The sequence below is a fragment of the Chlorocebus sabaeus genome, chromosome 11 (assembly GCF_047675955.1).
Source record: "Chlorocebus sabaeus isolate Y175 chromosome 11, mChlSab1.0.hap1, whole genome shotgun sequence".
In the NCBI taxonomy this organism is placed as follows: Eukaryota; Metazoa; Chordata; class Mammalia; order Primates; family Cercopithecidae; genus Chlorocebus; species Chlorocebus sabaeus.
Genome location: NC_132914.1, coordinates 113,858,232 through 113,876,081, shown reverse-complemented (window position 1 = coordinate 113,876,081; position 17,850 = coordinate 113,858,232).

The window sequence follows — 17,850 nt, the reverse complement described above, 5'->3', positions numbered from 1 at the left end:
TCTGCTGTCACAGAGCAAAGTGGAGCAAGCGGTCGCCGTCGGTCTGCACCTGAGCTGGGAGCCGAGTGGTGACGTGCATACGGGCTGCGTCTCCACAGAACCTCTTCAGTGACCTTCCTGTGTACGACTCAATGAGTCCCGGATGTTGGAGTGCTGGACTGTGTGTAAAATGAAAGTTCAGCCTTTAATATTGTAGTAAAGAAAATGACTTGCCAGTTACACCCATGAGCAAAGCAGTTAATTATTCAAATCTTTTACCACGAGTCCAGGTTGATTTTTTCTCAGGACTATACACTCTATGAGACCAGAAGGACCAAGACATATCGCTCTCAGAAATGTGGTGTTTATCAGCACTGCCAGAGTTTTTGGTAGGGTAGTTTATTCTTGGAATTTTTTAATTCATACTTTTTTTTAATGCAACATGGGGTAGGTAAGCTTCTGATCACTGTACACCCAGTGTATCCCAAAATCGAAAGTGGTGTTGGCAGCTGGGTATGGTGGCTCACACCTGTAATCCCAGCACTTCGGGAGGCCAAGGTGGGAGGATTGCTTGAGCCCAGAATTTGAGACCAGCCTGAGCAATATAGGGAGACCCTGTCTCTACAAATAAATAAATAAAGTAGCCAGTCACGGTAGTGCATGCCTGTAGTCCCAGTACTCAGGAGGCTGAGGCGGGAGGATGACTGGAGCCCAAGAGGTTGAGGCTGCAGTGAGCCGTGATTGCACCAGTGCACTCCAACCTGGGCCACGGAGTGAGATCCTGTCTGGGGAGGGGAAAAAAGTGTTGGCTAAATGAGAGATCACCATTATCAGTAATTTAAGATTCCAGACTGTGTTGGTCACATCTCACTATTCTTAAGGAAGAGAGAGCAAGAGCGAGAGAGAGTATTGTCCTGGCCTATGGGGATTGGGGCGTTGTATTAAGTTGTACTGGGGGATGTCAAGATAGAAATGTTGAGTAAGTTACTACCTGAATAAATATTTGACCAGTTGATGCTAATTTGAATAGTAAATGTGATGACATATATTCTCGGGGATGTTTCCATACATGGGCTCTGTGTGTGTGCACGTGTGCACGTGTGTGCGTGTGTGTGCAACAAAAGCAGTATGAAGTATGTGAGTAATATCCTAATTTTATTGACAAGAGCACTGACCTTAGTGACCTTGAGTAAATTACCCTCTCCGGCTTTGGTTTCCTCATTTGTCAATTAAGGGTGATCGCTAGCGTATCTTGCAGATCCAAATTCCAATTTTTGTGACAAGCCAAAAGTCCCCCTGGCTGTTAAAGCAAGACCAGACAGAGCCCATGTCTCCCAGCGGCTGGGACCCAGGCTTTTGATTTTCACAGGGCAAATGTAGCCCAGCCATCTGGAGCCCGTTTTTCTCCGAACCAGGGCTTCCTTCCTCCTCCTCTCTTGCAGATTTTAACTGGGGCTCACCATTTTCTGCCTCTTCCTCCTCCAGTTTTAAAGAGACACCATATCCTCTGCTGGGACCAACTTCCCATCTACTGCTGCCCTGCACCTGTGAAAACAGCTGCTGTGTTTTCTGTCATAAAAATAGCTGCCTTTTGGCAGAGAAGCACACAACGGTACTACGTTTCTGAGCCTTAATGCAGTGCTAAATTATTTAGGTGTGCTTAACCTGAGATACACAGAGCATCTTGGAACTCCTAAGCAGGGCTTCTACAGGCATTGCTCAGTAAAAGGCTTTCCTTTCTCTGCTTTTGTGATTACCAGGCAGAAACCTTAAAAGGTACGAACTTACAAAGAAATTAAATTGTGCCAAATTAGATTCCCAGCCCCTAGAGATAACCACTAATTAAAGTTCCGCTGGAGCGTTTTGCCTGTATTTTGTATATAAACGTGGATTTTGTATTTGTATGTAAATAAAGGTAGGACCCTGCTGTCCATATTATTTTAAAATAATTAGCTCCTGTTAGATTGATTTAATCCAATGATAGCGAATTCATTTGCAGAGCAGGCAAGCGCGTTTTCCACTTCTATCATCGTGCCTGGAAGATTGAAGCCCGGTTAGAGGTTAAAATCCTCTCATAATTGCACAGGAGTTTAGCTTTGCCTGCTTTTTCCTTGTCTGATTTTATGCAGTGGGGAAAGAAGTCTTTTTGTTCTGCACAAATAAATTATACGCATTTGCCACGGCCAGAGTTGACCTGCATTAGGGATGCTGAAGAAACCTGTCGCGGCAGGGCATCTCTTGGCATGACTCCGACTTTCCTGAGAGAGCAGAGAGACAGATCGGGAAAACGGCCCTCCAGATCTCCTGAGCCTGTCATTTATTTTAGTGAACTGCTAAATGCAGAAATGTGAAACATAAAAAGGCTGGGGAAGGATCTGTGGACCATCTCACTGGCTACCTGGTGTTGTAAGATTATCTGAGCTCGAGGTGGTCCACATTTCCCCCAGCACCGGCTCCGCCTTGTCAAGCTGCTGGTCTACATGGTGGTTTTCGAGGGTACAAAGGACTTCAGTTTTTAAAGATGTTCCTAAATGCTCCGTGGCATCTGCAGCAGGATGTCTGGAGCTGGAATCCACTGTGCTCTCTTCCCTAGGCACGCACTGGACTCAGTTTCTCCTGGGAGGTTTGCATCTGGGCAGCACTTCAGGGCGTGCTCCTCGAGCTCCGTCCGTGGCATCCATACCTGCCTGGGCTGTGCCTGCAGCCTGCTAAATGCCAACCTGGAAGCCTGAGACAGATAGGCTTGGAGCAGCTTAGCAGCCGGCTGGGCTATTTTATTTGACACGAATCAGCTCATTGACCTGATTTAGCATGGGGAGGAACTACAGAGCCGAGTCAGCTGTGATCATAAAGCCCTTTCTTCTCACTGCAGCCCTTTCAGACCTCAAAGGATGGCAGTGTAGTCAAATGACACTTGCGGGTACGATTTCAAGGGAAGGAGAAGAAGATGGAGAGTTGGAAAGTGGAGAGCAAGGCGGTGCGGGTGGCACAGACACCGACAATTGCTTTCTGTGCCACTTGGTGGCACCAATGCCATAGGTTTTCTGTCCTCAATGTGATCCTTGTCTAGAGATTATGGGCCCCGTGCCTGCGCGGAGCTCTCTCTCCTGAAAACAATGAAGCTGTTTCTATAGATGAGAACCATCTGGTGGTGATGACAAATCAGGACTCTTTCGCGGGTCCTGGCAATTTTGTGAACAGGGACTCAGGAAAGTAGCCCTTGCAGAAGAGGGAACTGAGCATGCTTCTGGTGCAGAGAAGACCCAAGTCTTAAATAAATACCCACAGCTACCCCCTTCTTCCTCCTGAACCCTCTGCCAACACAAAAAGTGGGACAGGCCTCTTAACCATTCATACCCAGACAAAGAAAAACATTTATGAAGCACTCGCCATGTGCCACTCTGCACGTGCAGCGTCCCATCCCCATCTTCTGAGACCGGCATTCTTCTGTGTGTGTGTGTGTGTGTGTGTGTGTGTGTGTGTGTGTGTGTGTGTGTGTGAGAGAGAGAGAGAGAGAGAGAGTCTCACTCTGTTACCCGGCCTGAGTGCAGTGGTGTGATCTTGGTTCACTGCAGCCTCAACCTCCCAGGCTCAAGTGATCCTCCCACCTCAGCCTCCCGAGTTGCTGGGAGTACAGGCACACATCATTACACCCAGCTATTTTTAAAAAATTTTTAGTAGGGATGGGGGTCTCAATATGTTGCTAAGATGGGGGTCTCGATATGTTGCTCAGGCTGGTCTTGAACTCCTGGGCTCAAGAGGTCTGCCTGCCTCAGCCTCCCAAAATGGTGGGATTATTATAAGCATGAGCCACTGCACCTGGCCAGATGTTCCTTTTTTTTTTTTCCCCCTTGGAATGGAGTCCTGTCACCCAGGCTGGAGTGCGGTGGCATGATCTCTGCTCACTGCAACCTCTGCCTCCCGGGTTCAAGCAATTCTCCTGTTTCAGCCTCCCAAGTAGCTGGGACTACAGGTGCACGCCACTATGCCTGGCTAATTTTTGTATTTTTAGTAGAGATGGGGTTTCATCATGTTGGCCAGGCTGGTCTTGAAGTCCTGACCTCAGGTGATCTGCCCACCTTGGCCTCCCAAAGTGCTGGGATTACAGGGTGTGAACCACCGTGCCCGGCCAGGAGTTCTTTTCCGTCATTTTATAGAGGAAGTCTCAGATGCTCAGTTAATTTTAGCACAAGTTTACACCATGACATGGAGGAGCCACCTGCAAACTCCAATCTGAGTGCAAGCAGGGCCAGGGGCAGCGTGTTGCCTTGGCACGTTTTGATCACCCGTTGTCGTTTCCTATGGGCAGGGGCTGTGCCTCCGTGTGTCTCTTATTTCTGGGCCCCCTGGCCTGTCTGTGAAAGGATGTAAACAGGATAAAGACTGGTATTCTAGGACTGTAGTTGGTGGCTTCCAGGACCTGGAAGGTGTTGCTTGAAACCAGTGCTGTTTAACCAGTGGGAGATTTTACACCACCCACTTCAAGCAACGTTTGAAGACATTTTGTTGTTGTTTTTGTTTCTTTCTTTGTTTTTTTCTTTCTTTGTTTCTTTTCTTTTTTTTTTTTTTTAAGCAAAGTTTTGCTTTGTGGCCCAGGCTGGAGTACAGTGGCACAATCGCCGTTCACTGCAGCCTCGAACTCCTGGGCTCAAGTGATCCTCCCATGTTAGCCACCTGAGTAGCTGGGACTACAGGCATGAGCCACCATGCCTGACTGATATTTAATTTTTTTTTTTTTTTGGAGATGGGGTCTTGCTATGTTGCCCAGGCTGGTCTCCAATCCCTGATCTCACGTGATCCTCCTGCTTCAGCCTCCCAAGTAGCTGGGACTACAGGCCCGTGCCACCACACCTGGCAAAAACCCATGCTGTTTAACCAGAGGGAGATTTTGTCCCCAGGGATATTTGGCAATGTTTGAAGACATTTTTGATTGTCAAAAAGTTTATGTGCAGGTGTGCTACTGGCATCTGGTGGGTACAGGCCGAGGATGTTGTTCAACATCCCACAGCACCCAGGACGGCTGGCCCACAACAAAGAACTCACTGGCCCAAGTGTCAGAAGTGCTAGGGCTGAGAAACCCTGGGTTAAACTTTGTGACCCCTTGCATGGCAAGGATGCGGAATTCTGAGCCCTGAGCATTTATGCAGCGTGTATTTAAAGGGTGCTTATTGTTCGCCTGGCTCTGTGTAGGTACTTGGGGAGTAGACAGTACTGGAAGATGCTTCATCCCTTCCAGAGTTTAAAATTGAGTTGCTCCAAGCCTCTGGTTCTGGACACATAGTGCCTGAGCACCCTTAGATGTTGATGCTACCATCCCTCTTAGGATAAAATACCACTTTGGACTTCCAAAGAAAATGTTTTATCCTCAACAGCATAGCCACCATTTATTTATTCCTACCTCATGCATAGAGCTACACTGATTGTAGCTTGTTTCTTTTCAAAAATAAGTTGAGGAAATGCCACACATCAGACTCAAGGAAGAAATTTAGAATCAGACGTGCAACTGTAAGCCAGCAACACAGTTGATGCAAGTAAGCTTCCTGGCAGCAAGGGCAAAAAGGGAAGTAATCTCGCATGATAATATAAAGCATTGAAGGGATTGTATTACTGTCTCCTCAAAGGGTACAAAGTCTTGAATAAAAATTTAATGTAGGCTTCACACAGAAGATACTGCTTAGTATTTGGTAATGCGTACTATGTTCACTGAGCATATAAAAGGCAGGCATTTCTGGGTTTTGGATGGAATGATAAATTAGGAATGATATCTGTCGTCAGATGTCTGTTGGAGGTGATAAGCAATTATGCCGCTACCTGTTATATAGGGTTATAAATGTGAGGATAAAAGGAGTGTTACTATGTGAGTGAGGCAGGCAGAGAAGCCTTACAGAATAAAACAATATGTTTTTATTTTTATCTTTTAATTTTTTTTTTTTTTTTTTTTTGAGACAGAGTCTTGCTCTGTCACCCAGGCTGGAGTGCCCTGGTGTGATCATGGTTCGCTGCAGCCTCAACCTCCCAGGCTCAAGTGATCCTCCCAGCTCAGCCTCCGGAGTGTCTGGGACTACAAGTGCACATCACTATGCCTGGCTAATTTTTTGTATTTTTGTAGAGATGGGGTTTTACCATGTTGCTCAAACTGGTCTTGAACTCCTGGACTCAAGCAATCCGCCCACCTTGGCCTCCCAAAGTGTTGGGGTTACAGATACATTTTAAAATACACATATATATTTTTCTAATTGCAAATTAATACATTGCATTATCGAAAATTAGAGCAATACAAATACGAAGGAAAAAATAAAAGCTCCATAGCCTTTCTACCTATAGACAGCCACTGTTACCCTTTGATGTGTATCTATTTTCATGCACACATGTGCTTATATATTAATATATTTAATAGAAACAAAAATTGGGATCCCATTATATTTTACCATGTTGTAACCAAATATCTCTTAAATGGGGCTTTGAAGGATGAGTTGGAGAGAAAGTGAGTTGCACACCGCTGTGGACTTGGACAGCCAGAGTCAATTTCCACCAAGCATGCTTGGATCATGGAGGGGGTGAAATCCCACATTTCATTCTGCATCTCCAGGGGCCATCATTCACAGGGAGCTATGGAACCCAGCAGCCCCGGGGCTCCATTCTCTCTCTCTCTCTTTTTCACCTAACAATGTAGTGGGAATGGTTTTCCATGTTAAATAGTCTAGCATTTGATTTTTTTGTAACAGCTTTATTGAGATATAATTTACTTACCTTATAATTCACCCATTTGAAGTGTACGTGTCAATGACTTTATTCACAGAGTTGTGCAACCGTTACCACTATCAATTTGATTGATTGATTGATTGATTGAGATGGAGTTTCATTCTTGTCAGCCAGGCTGGATTGCAGTGGCACAATCTCGGCTCACTGCAACCTCCACCTCCTGGGTTTGGGTGATTCTCCTGCCTCAGCCTCCCGAGTAGCTGGGACTACAAGCACATGCCACCACGCCCAGCTAATTTTTGTATTTATAGTGGAGACAGGGTCTTTTTAGTAGAGTCTTTTGTGTCTGGCTTCCTTCACTTAAAATGATGTTTTCAAGGTTCAGTCATGTTGTAGCATGGACCAGCACTCCATTCCTTTGTATGACTGAATAGTGTATTCCATTGTGTGGCTATACCACATTTGTTAAAATATTCATCTGTTGATGGACATCTGGGTTGTTTCTGCTTTTGGCTCTCATGCATAATGAGTTTTTTCTTTTTCTTTTTCTTTTCTTTTCTTTTTTTTTTTTTTTGAGACAGAGTCTTGCTCTGTTGCCCAGGCTGGAGTGCAATGGCGCTATCTTGGCTCACTGCAACCTCTGCCTCCTGGGTTCAAGTGATCTCTTGCCTCAGCCTCCCAAATTGCTGGGATTACAGGCGTGTGCCACCATGCCTGGCTAATTTTTGTATTTTTTTAGTAGAGACAGGGTTTCGCCATGTTGGCCAGGCTGGTCTTGAACTCCTGACCTCAAGTGATCTGCCTGCCTTGGCCTCCCAAAGTGCTAGAATTACAAGCATGAGTCACTGCACTGACCAATAATGCTGCTTTAAAATTCATGTCTAAGTTTTTCGTGGACATATGTTTTCAGTTTTCTTGGGCATATGAAAGAGTGGAATTGCTGGGTCAAATTCGATCAGTGTTTCCCCTTTTGAGGAACTACTAGACTGTTTGCCAAAGCAGCTATACCATTTTGCATTTCCACCCACAGTGTACAAGGATTCCAATTCCTCATCACATCCGTGCCAACACTTGTCATTGTCTGCTTTTTAAAATTATAGCCATCCTGGTGGATGTGAAGTGGGGTCTGTCGCAGGATGGTTTTGACTTGCACATCTCTGATGGCTGATGATGTTGAACATCTTTTCGTGTGTTATTGGCCATTTGTGTATCTTCTCTGGAGAGGGATGTATCCAAATCCTTTGCCCATTTTAAAATTAGCTTTTATGTCTTTTCGTTTTTGAGTTGTTAGAATCCTTTATATATTCTAGATCGGATTTGCAAATATTTTCTCCCTTTCCGTGGTTTGTTTTTTCACTTTTCTGATGGTGTTCTTGGAAGCACAGAAGTTTAATTTTGAAGTTCAATTTGTCTAATTTTTCTTTTTTTTTTTCTTTTTCTTTTTTTGAGACAGAGTCTCACTCTGTCACCCAGGCTGGAGTGCAGTGGTGCGGTCTCAGCTCACTGCAACCTCCACCTCTCAGGTTCAAGAGATTCTCCTGCCTCAGCCTCCCAAGTAGCTGGGATTACAGGTGTGCAGCACCACGCCTGGCTAATTTTTGTATTTTTAGTAAAGATGGGGTTTCGCCATGTTGGCCAGACTGGTCTTGAACTCCTGGTCTCAAGTGATTCACCTGCCTTGGCTTCTCAAAGTGCTGGGATTACAGGCGGGAGCCACCGAGCCCGGCCGAATTTGTCTAATTTCTCTTTTGTTGATTGTGCTTTTGGTGTCATATATAATACCACTTCGGGTTTTTTGTTTGTTTGTTTTTGAGATGGAGTCTCACTTTTTCACCCAGGATGGAGTGCAGTGTTGTGATCTCGGCTCACTGCAACCTCCGCCTCCCGGGTTCAAGCAAGTCCCCTGCCTCAGCCTCCTGAGTAGCTGGGATTACAGGCGCATGCCACCACGCCTGGCTAATTTTCGTATTTTTAGTAAAGATGGGGTTTTGCCTTGTTGACCAGGCTGGTTTTGAACTGGCCTCAAGTGATCTGCCTGCCTCAGCCTCTGAGAGTACTGGGATTACAAGCATGAGCCACTGTGCCCAGACTACCACTTGGTTTTTTAATGACTGAAGATATTCCTTGGAATGGATGTGCCATAAGGGGATCATTGTTTGACCCTAATCTGCATCAAGTTCTTTGTTTTAACTCCCACCCCCATGTCTTTATTCGGGGGATTATCTGGAGTTCAAGCTCAAGCCAATTGCAAATTTCATCCGATCCTTATAGCTGTTTTAAAAACGTCATTGGTCGACCTTCTTCTGTTCCTCCTTCACAAATGTGTTCAGTGGTGTTCGGACCTCTGCAAAGCAATAGATGAGGTTCACAAGTCTCCAAGTAGCCAGCTTCAGGTGCCCTGTCCCTGACCTTTCATCGCCCGGGGTTGCACTAATGCAACATTGCAGGATCATGTCGCCATCTGCTGGCAAATGTGGCAAATGCAATGCCAGGAACCCTACGATTTAACCATCTGTTGCTTCTCTAAGGCAGATTGGCAAGTCTATCATTCCTTTATTTATTTTTAATTTTTAATTTTTATTTTTTTGAGATGGAGTCTCGCTTTTGTCGTCCCAGGCAGGAGTGCAATGGTGCGATCTTGGCTCACTGCAGCCTCGGCTTCCCAGCCATCGGCTGATTCTTTTCATTCTGGCCGATGCCTGTTGCTTCGTAAGGGGTCTTCCCAACCTTTGGAGGTAGTGTCGAAATATCAAACCACTTATAAAACGGAATCTGTTTTCTACAAAGCAAGGAAGTTTATGTACTTCTTGTTCCATGGGCAACTCTTGGTGCCTGAAAAATGTCATCACTGAGTAGGAATCAATAAGTTATTTCAGGTGAGGAAAGGACAATGGATACAAATAGTTTCTTGTATCATAATGTTCATATTGTCAGCATTGTATTTATTAAGTTTCTGATTCTTCCGAATCCAGGATTCTCTCTGGTGCATCATTATTCCTGCCTCTCCCAGGCCTCCGGGTCGATTCACTGTCCCCGCTTGCTGATGAGAAGAGCAAGACCCTGAAAAGACAAATGATTGACCTTTGAATGTTTTCTAGAACAGCAGCAACTTTGTATTTTTCAAGGAATGATAGACCGGGTGCAGTGGCTCATGCCTGTAATCCTGGCACTTTGGGAGGCCAAGGTGGGCAGATCACTTGAGGTCAGGAGTTGGAGACCAGCTTGGCCAACATGGGGAAACCTTGTCTCTACTAAAAATACAAAAGTTAGCCAGGCGCGGTGGTGCATGCCTGTAATCCCAGCTACTCGGGAGGCTGAGACAGGAGAATCGTTTGAACCCGGGAGGTGGAGGTTGCAGTGAGCAGAGATCATGCCACTGCACTCCAGCCTGGGTGAAAAGAGTGAATCTCCATCTCAAAATAATAATAATGATAATAATAACAATAATAATAATAATAATGGAATGATAGACTAGCCAGGGAGTGAAATCATTAGTACCCAGGATACTATCTTATGCTCGGGAAATATTTTAGTAAGTATTTGGTGAATGAATCAAAAAGATCAATCACTCTGTATGCTGACTTTTTTGGATTGCTTATTTTGAGACAGGGTCTCATTCCATTGCCCAGGCTGGAGTGCAGTGGCGCGATCACAGCTCACTACAGCCTCAACCTCCCAAGGTTCAAGTGATCCTCCTGCCTCAGCCCCCCAGGTAGCTGGGACTACAGGCATGCACCACCATGCCCAGCTAATATTTGTATTTTTAGCAGAGACAGGATTTCGCCATGTTGGCCAGGCTTGTCTCAAACTCCTGGGCTTAAACAATCCCCCCTCCTCGGTCTCCCAAAGTGCTGGGATCACAAGTGTGAGCCACCGTGCCCAGCCTTGACTTTCGACTCACTTTTCTTTTTACTACACCCAGCTGCTTTACCCTGCTCTAAATGCCTCCGTCGTTTCAATAAAAATTTGTAACGCCGTTCAATGAGAGCACGTGTTTATAACTTTTCTTTCAGTCTTTAACAAAAGGCACAAAAATGTGATTTTCCAAAATGTACAGAAAAACATGTACACAAATATTTACAACAGCACTATTCCAGTAGCCACAAGGTAGAAATAGCCCAAATGTTCATCGGTGGAGGAATATTTAAACAAAATGTGGTCTACCCATGCAGTGGAATATTATTCAGCCACAAAAAGGAAGGAAGTGCTGATCCATGCTACAACATGGATGAACCTTGACAGTCTGATGCTAAATCCTAAACAAGAAGCTAGTCACAAAGGCCACATTGTCTCTGATTCCACGCATGTGAAATGGCACATCAGAATATAGGCACATCTGTAGAGATAGAAAGTAGATTAGTGGTTGCCTGGGGCTGAAGGGACTGGGGGAAACGGGGAGCGATGGCTAATGGATATGGGATTTCTTTCAGGGAGGTAATGAAAATGTTCTAGAGTTGATGTGAGAATGGCTGTGCAACTCTGAATATACTAAGAAGTATACGAAGATGGCCAGGTGCAGTGGCTCATGCCTGTCATCCCAGCAGTTTGGGAGGCTGAGGTGGGAGGATCACTTGAGCCCAGGAGTTTGAGACCAGCCTGTGGGCAGCATAATGAGACCCCAGTTCTTCAACAAAAAAAGAAAAGGAAAGAAATATACTAAGAATACACTTGTATGTGTGGCATGGGAGAATGGAACCCGGTACAGAGAGCTCAGTAGGCTTGGCCAGAGATACCTGGGCTTCCATCCAACTCTGCCCCTTACACGTGGCATAATTTTACACCAATTCTAAATACTTCTGAAGTGCGGTATTCTTATTTGTAAAATTGGCAAGATGCATCCTAATACCCTCCCCACAGGTTTATTGGGGAGATTAAAAAGATAACATATGTAGGCTGGGTGTGGTGGCTCATATCTGTAATCCCAGCACTTTGGGAGGCCGAGGAGGGCAGATCACTTGAGGTCAGGTGTTTGAGACCAGCCTGGCCAACATGACAAAACCCTGTTTCTCCTACAAATACACAAAAATTAGCTGGGAGTGTTGGTGCATGCCTGTAGTCTCAGCTACTCGGGAGGCTGAGGCATGAGAATTGCTTGAACCTGGGAGGCAGAGGTTGCAGTAAGCTGAGATCATGCCACTGCACTCCAGCCTGGGCAACAGAGCGAGACTCTGTCTTTAAGAAAAAGAAAAAAAAAAGATGATATATGTAAAGTTTTTTGCCCACACTGTGTACAACTTTGTTTCAGTTTCTCTTCTAACCCAAGAAACTATAATTTGGTAACCCTCAGACTAGCAAAAACGCTTTCTACTGAGTCCTTTTGCTCCCAGAATCTTCGAGTGGGCAGTGTGGCTGAGTGAGCTCGAAAATATAGTGGGGTTTGAACTAAGCTAAAATCTCTATTTAGATGTCCTCTGTAAGTTAGATTCCACGCAAGCCCATTCTGTCCTGCACTGCAAGATCCTAATCCTGCACATGCCATTCATGAGTCAGTGGGACACACACACTAGCCTGGAACTAATTCCGGGATGGCTGTGGCTGCCGTGGCTGTAGGGAGGGTGTCTCTCTCCTCTCTCTCTGGTTGTCCCCAACCCTGCCTTCACCAACTCATTCTTGAAGGCCCCGATTTGCAGAGTGGCCTTATTGCGGGGGTGTCTCTGGGGGTACGCCACCTGCAGGGTTTTTACTGCACCCTTTGAAAGGAATTTCTCCTGGATGAATGAGGATTCTTCAAGCTACTCCATATAAACAATGCATCAGATAAAGGTTTGCCTTCAGATAAGGATATGCTAAGGAAGATGGGGGAGAAGGTAAGGGGTATCTAGAAATGTCTCTGCCAACCCTGAAGCGACAAGTCACATTGGTCTTGCCTTCAGACATCCCAGGACCCAGATTAAATTAATTACATCCCAGCCCCTGACCCCTGGCCTCTCACTCCCCAGTCCTAGGCATCCAGGTGACCATGAGCTCCATCCGTGGAGAACTGAAGGCTCTTCCTTGAACCACCCGGAAGTCAGGGCTCAAAAAAGGGGAACGAATTCCCCAACATGGAATCTCCAAATGGGGTGGTGGCGGCTGGAGAAGGGGAAATGTTTTGGATGAACTGCAACAGAAGGCTGACCTTGCAATCCTTAGGAAAATGGAGTAAAATGGGAGAAAGATTCTATTGGGTTTTGTTTTGAGACGGAGTCTCACTCTGTTGCCAGGCTGGAGTGCAGTGGTATGATCTTGGCTCACTATAACCTCTGACTCCCTGGTTCAAGTGATTTTCCTGCCTCAGCCTCCCAAGTAGCTGGGATTACAGATGTGTGCCACCACGCCCAGCTAACTTTTGTATTTTTAGTAGAGACAGAGTTTCACCGTGTTGGCCAGGCTGGTCTTGAACTCCTGACCTCAGGTGATCCACCTGCCTTGGCCTCCCAAAGCGCTGGGATTATAGGTGTGAGCCACTGCGCCTGGCCTCTATTGGGTTTTGATATTGTCAAATTATCTTTTGTACTGAGAGATTAAATTCAAAGTCCCTTTCCTTGAATAACCTTTCTACTGGGCCGGGCATGGTGGCTCAAGCCTATGATCCTAACATTTTGGGAGGCTGAGATGGGAGGATTGCTTGAGGCCAGGAGTTCATGATAGGCCTGATTGACATAGAGAGGCCCCATCTCTATCTAAAGAAACAAAATCCTTTCTGCCGACCAGAGATACTTCTTTGGAGACCTTCATTTGGGGCCTAGACCTAATAACAGTAATGACACCATGGGAGAAGAGCTGTGCAATCAGCAACTGGGAATGGGGTAGTTTAAAAAAAGATCATAGATAGATGCAAACAGACCACTGAATGCAGAGGTCTGCAAACTGTTTTCATAAAAGGCCAGACAGTAGAAATATTTCCAGCTTTCTAGGCCTTATACTTTCTCTTGCCGTCAATTAACCCTGCTGTTTTAGCTTGAGAATAGCCAGAAACAATATGTAAACCAATGAGCATGGCTGTATTCCAATAAAACTTTATTTTCAAAGACAGGTCAAGGGCTGGATTCAGCCCTTGGGTCACAGTTTGCCAACCCCTGGCTTAGCAGACCAGCCTCCATTGCTCAAACTCCTTTCCCTGTGTTGTTCTTTATTTTAGAGTCTAAGTGCTAGAAAAGCTGGAATCTTCTTCTAAATGCTCCCAGGCAGGGTGCGGAAAAACCATCAAAGGCCACCTTCAGAGAAGGACCTTGACCAAGTAGAAGCAAAAGGAATTTGGATTTCTATCTGTACAACAGATGCTCAGAAATGACGATTGTACGCTCTTCCCATTGTCCCTCAATGGAAGGCTGGGTGTTTTAATTAGCTAATGTTGGCAAATTGCTTTGAAGAAAATTGTAAAATGTTTCATGCTACAAGTGCCAAGAGTCTTAATTAGCTTTCCTTAAAGATACCACCTGGAAATGTGATATTGTGTTGCTTGAGGTCCAAGCGTGCAAGAATAACCTGCAGATGAAAAACCGGTTTTTAAGCAAACATCACCGAATAAATGGATCTCTGCATCGACGTCACATTTTCTTCCTCCCGCTGAATCTGATTCCCAGCAGCTGGGGTATGAAACCCCACAAATGGAGGTTGTGGTGGTGGTGGTGGTTGTTTTTTTTCTGCGAGAGCCTGGTGACGACAGGGGCATGAAACAAATTAACCCATCTATTTGTTGCCGCCACAGTTGCCTTTAGGATTTTTAGCGTGTGCACGGGAGGCCCGGCTCCGGCGTGTCAAGGTTACAGAGAAGAGGAGGCTGGCAACCACTCAATCATACAGCAGGGCTGGCTCTCAGACACCCCGGTCGGGGAGAGATGTGTGCATGCTCTGTCGCTCTTAACAGCTGGATAATGAATTTGCACTCCAACACTCTTGTTTCTTGTGGTGGCAGCCACGACAGCAGCAGCATCTGATCTGTGTCACTGTCAGACGCAAGTGAGATGTAGTTAATATGGACCTTAGCCACTGAGATGCATTGATTTGGAATCTCCGGCCTCTGACAAAGTCCCCACTAAGCTGGCGGGGCCAGGCCCCTTGTGAGAGGAGGTGGCAGGGTTTAGGGGAGTCAGGGGTCAGGATTCCTCAGTCTTGGCACTAGTGACATTTGGGGCTGGGTGACTCTTTGTGGTGGAGGCTGTCCTGGGCACTGCAGGACGTTCAGCAGCATCCCTGGTCTCTACCCCCTAGATGCCAGTAGGAGCCAGCATCCCCAGCTGTGACAACCCCAAACATCTCCAGACATGGTCCAGTCCCCAGTGTCCTCTGGGGGGCACAATCGCCACTAGTTGAGAGCCACTGGCTTAGGGTTAGAAGCAGGGCTGGGAGTTCCTTTTGTCAAGGACACACCTGGAGCAGGGACCTCATAGAAAGTCGGTTCCGAGGCAACTCTTGATTCCTCTCTGCCTCACTCCCTCGACTAGTCCCTCAGCAAATCCCGGAGGCTACAGCCTGGATGGCACGTCACATTCTTTTTCTTTTCTTTTCTTTTCTTTTTTTTTTTTTTGAGACAGAGTCTTGCTCTGTCATCCAGGCTGGAGTGCAGTGGCATGATCTCGGCTCACTGCAACCTCTACCTCCCAGGTTCAAGTGATTCTCCTGCCTCAGCCTCCTGAGCAGCTGGGATCACAGGCATGTGCCACCACGCCCAGCTAATTTTTGTATTTTTGGTAGAGACAGGGTTTCACCATATTGGCCAGGCTGGTCTCGAACTCCTGACCTCAAGTGATCCGCCCTCCTTGACTTCCCAAAGTGCTGGGATTACAGGTGTGAGCCACCATGCCTGGCCCTGGATGGCACATTCTGATCCAGACCACACCTTACCACCCTGGGGCTCCTCCTCCCCTTCCAGCCCCTACATTTCTTGCCTAGGTGACCCAGCATCCTCCCACCTGGTCCCCAGCTCCTCTCGGCTCCTCCTAGGCTGTTCTTGCAGCAGCCAAAGGAATCCTTTGGAAGCTTAAGTGAGAGCGTCTCCAGCCCTGCTGGGACCCCCAGGCTCCATCATACTTAGGCTGAAACCCCCAGATCTCTCCCTCGAGGCGTGCACGCTCCCACCTGCAGTGAAGGCGCCTCCTCCAACCCCATCGCCTCTGCCTGAGACCCTCCACCCACAGGCATCCTTCACCTGCCCTGGGGCCTTGCTCAGCTGTCCCTCACCGGAGGCCTTCCCTGACCCCTGCCTTGAGGAGCAGTCCTCTGTCTTCCCTAGCCCAGGGGTTATCAGCCTGGGCACCAGTAACATTTAGGACTGGATAGTTCTTTGTTATGGGGGCTGCCCTGTGCATTGAAGGGTGTTTAGCAGCACCCCTGGCCCCTACATGCCGGCACCTCCCTCCCCAAATGATGACAACCAAAAGTATCTCTAGACGTTTCGAGATGTTCCCTGGGGGGCAACGTCGCCTGATTGAAAACCATTGCTCTATTCCTCCTGCTTTCGTTTCCCTCACAGCATTCTCTGATACCCTGATATCCTCCCGGTTTGCTTGCTTACTTGTCTTGCTCCTTGGAATGCAAGCTTTGTGAAAGCAGGGACTTAGGTTTGATTATTGCTCTATCTCCAGGGCATGAACTAGAGCTTGGCACACTGTAGGTGCTCAATAAGTGTGTTGTGTTGAAAGCACAAACTTCGTACTTTTGAACAACCAGGGGAGGCGATGGGGTCATGGAATTGGGGCAAGACTGGCCTGCAGAATGTGTTTTGCTGGTTATAGATGTCTGCTTTCTACGAGTTCTTACAAATACAGAGAAACCTTCAGGAAACCTTGTCCAGGAGCTGCTCTAAGAAATGCTTTGGGGCTGGGAACAGTGGCTTATGCCTGTAATCCCAGCACTTTGAGAGGCCGAGGCGGGTGGATCACTTGAGGTCAGGGGTTCGAGACCAGCCTGGCCAACATGGGGAATCCCTGTTTCTACTAAAAATACAAAAAATTAGCCAGGCGTGGTGGTGTTTGCCTGTAATCCCAGCTACTAGGGAGGCTGAGGCAGGAGAATCACTTGAACCCAGGAGGCGTAGGTTGCAGTGAACTGAGATCAAAACACTGCACTCTAGCCTCCAGCCTGGGCAATACAGCGAGACTCTGTCCTCCCCGCTCCCAAAAAAAAATGCTTTGGGAGCAGGTATGGGGCAGAGTCCAGGAAGCAGTGTTTTTAACAGGGGCCCGGATGTGTCTGCAGATCACACTTGGAGAAACACTAGCCTCTGTTAGGAGTTAACTGTCCCTCGGGTGCAAGCATTTGCAAACGGAAGGATAGGGTGGTCAGGAGAGTCAGAGAACATTCTAACTTTTGTTTGTGGATGCACTGATGATTTCCTCTGTGGCTAGAGATGGCACCTGGAGTCTGGTTATGTAGCAATTTTTACCCTTCCTTTCTTCGCCTCTCTCAGCATGGCTAAGACATCCAAATGGTCAGCTGTGGTTCAGTGCTGAATCCTGCCAACCCAGGCGCATGCACTGGTGTTCCAGGCGAGCTGGGCATGCACACCCACGTCTGCCTCCTGCCAGCCCTGCTGTTTTAGTTCTTTGGCACTTGCCTGCTGTCCTCTGCTCTCTGTAGTGGGGGTGGAGTCCCGAAAAGTTTAGTGATTAGGAGAAACTTATTTCCAATTGAGGTTCTTCCAAAAGCTCTGTGACGCTGGGCCAATTACTCAACATCTCTCAAACTCAGTTTTCCGATCTATACAATGGGGATAGCACCTTGCCCTCCCTTTTGCCAAGAGGATTAAATTAAACGAGCAGAGTCCCCCTCCCGGGCTATCCACTCTGAGCACTCACTGAGGAGTTGCTACGATTACTTCCTCCTTATCAGGGGCCCTCACTTAACCCACTCGGCCCTTGCCAAGGGTCACCTGCCTCCACCTCCCTCTTCCTCTCCCGTCCTGCTCCCCCACCTCTTCTGTGTCATCCGTCCCCACCAGTGAGCAGTTCCCCGCTCCTGACGATCCTCCCGTCGCCCTCCCCTCGCAGCGTGCGGATCTCATCACTGTGATTACACCGTGTTAGCCACAGTGATTGTTCTATGCCTTGGCACCTCATTACTGAAATAAAGTTAACATTAATGGGAGTCCTGCAGCTAATCCCTCCGCTCACCTCTCCTGAAAATGCATTCCGGTGATTAGCAGGAGAGACACATGCATATATTCATTTTAAAACTGTTCCCCTCCTC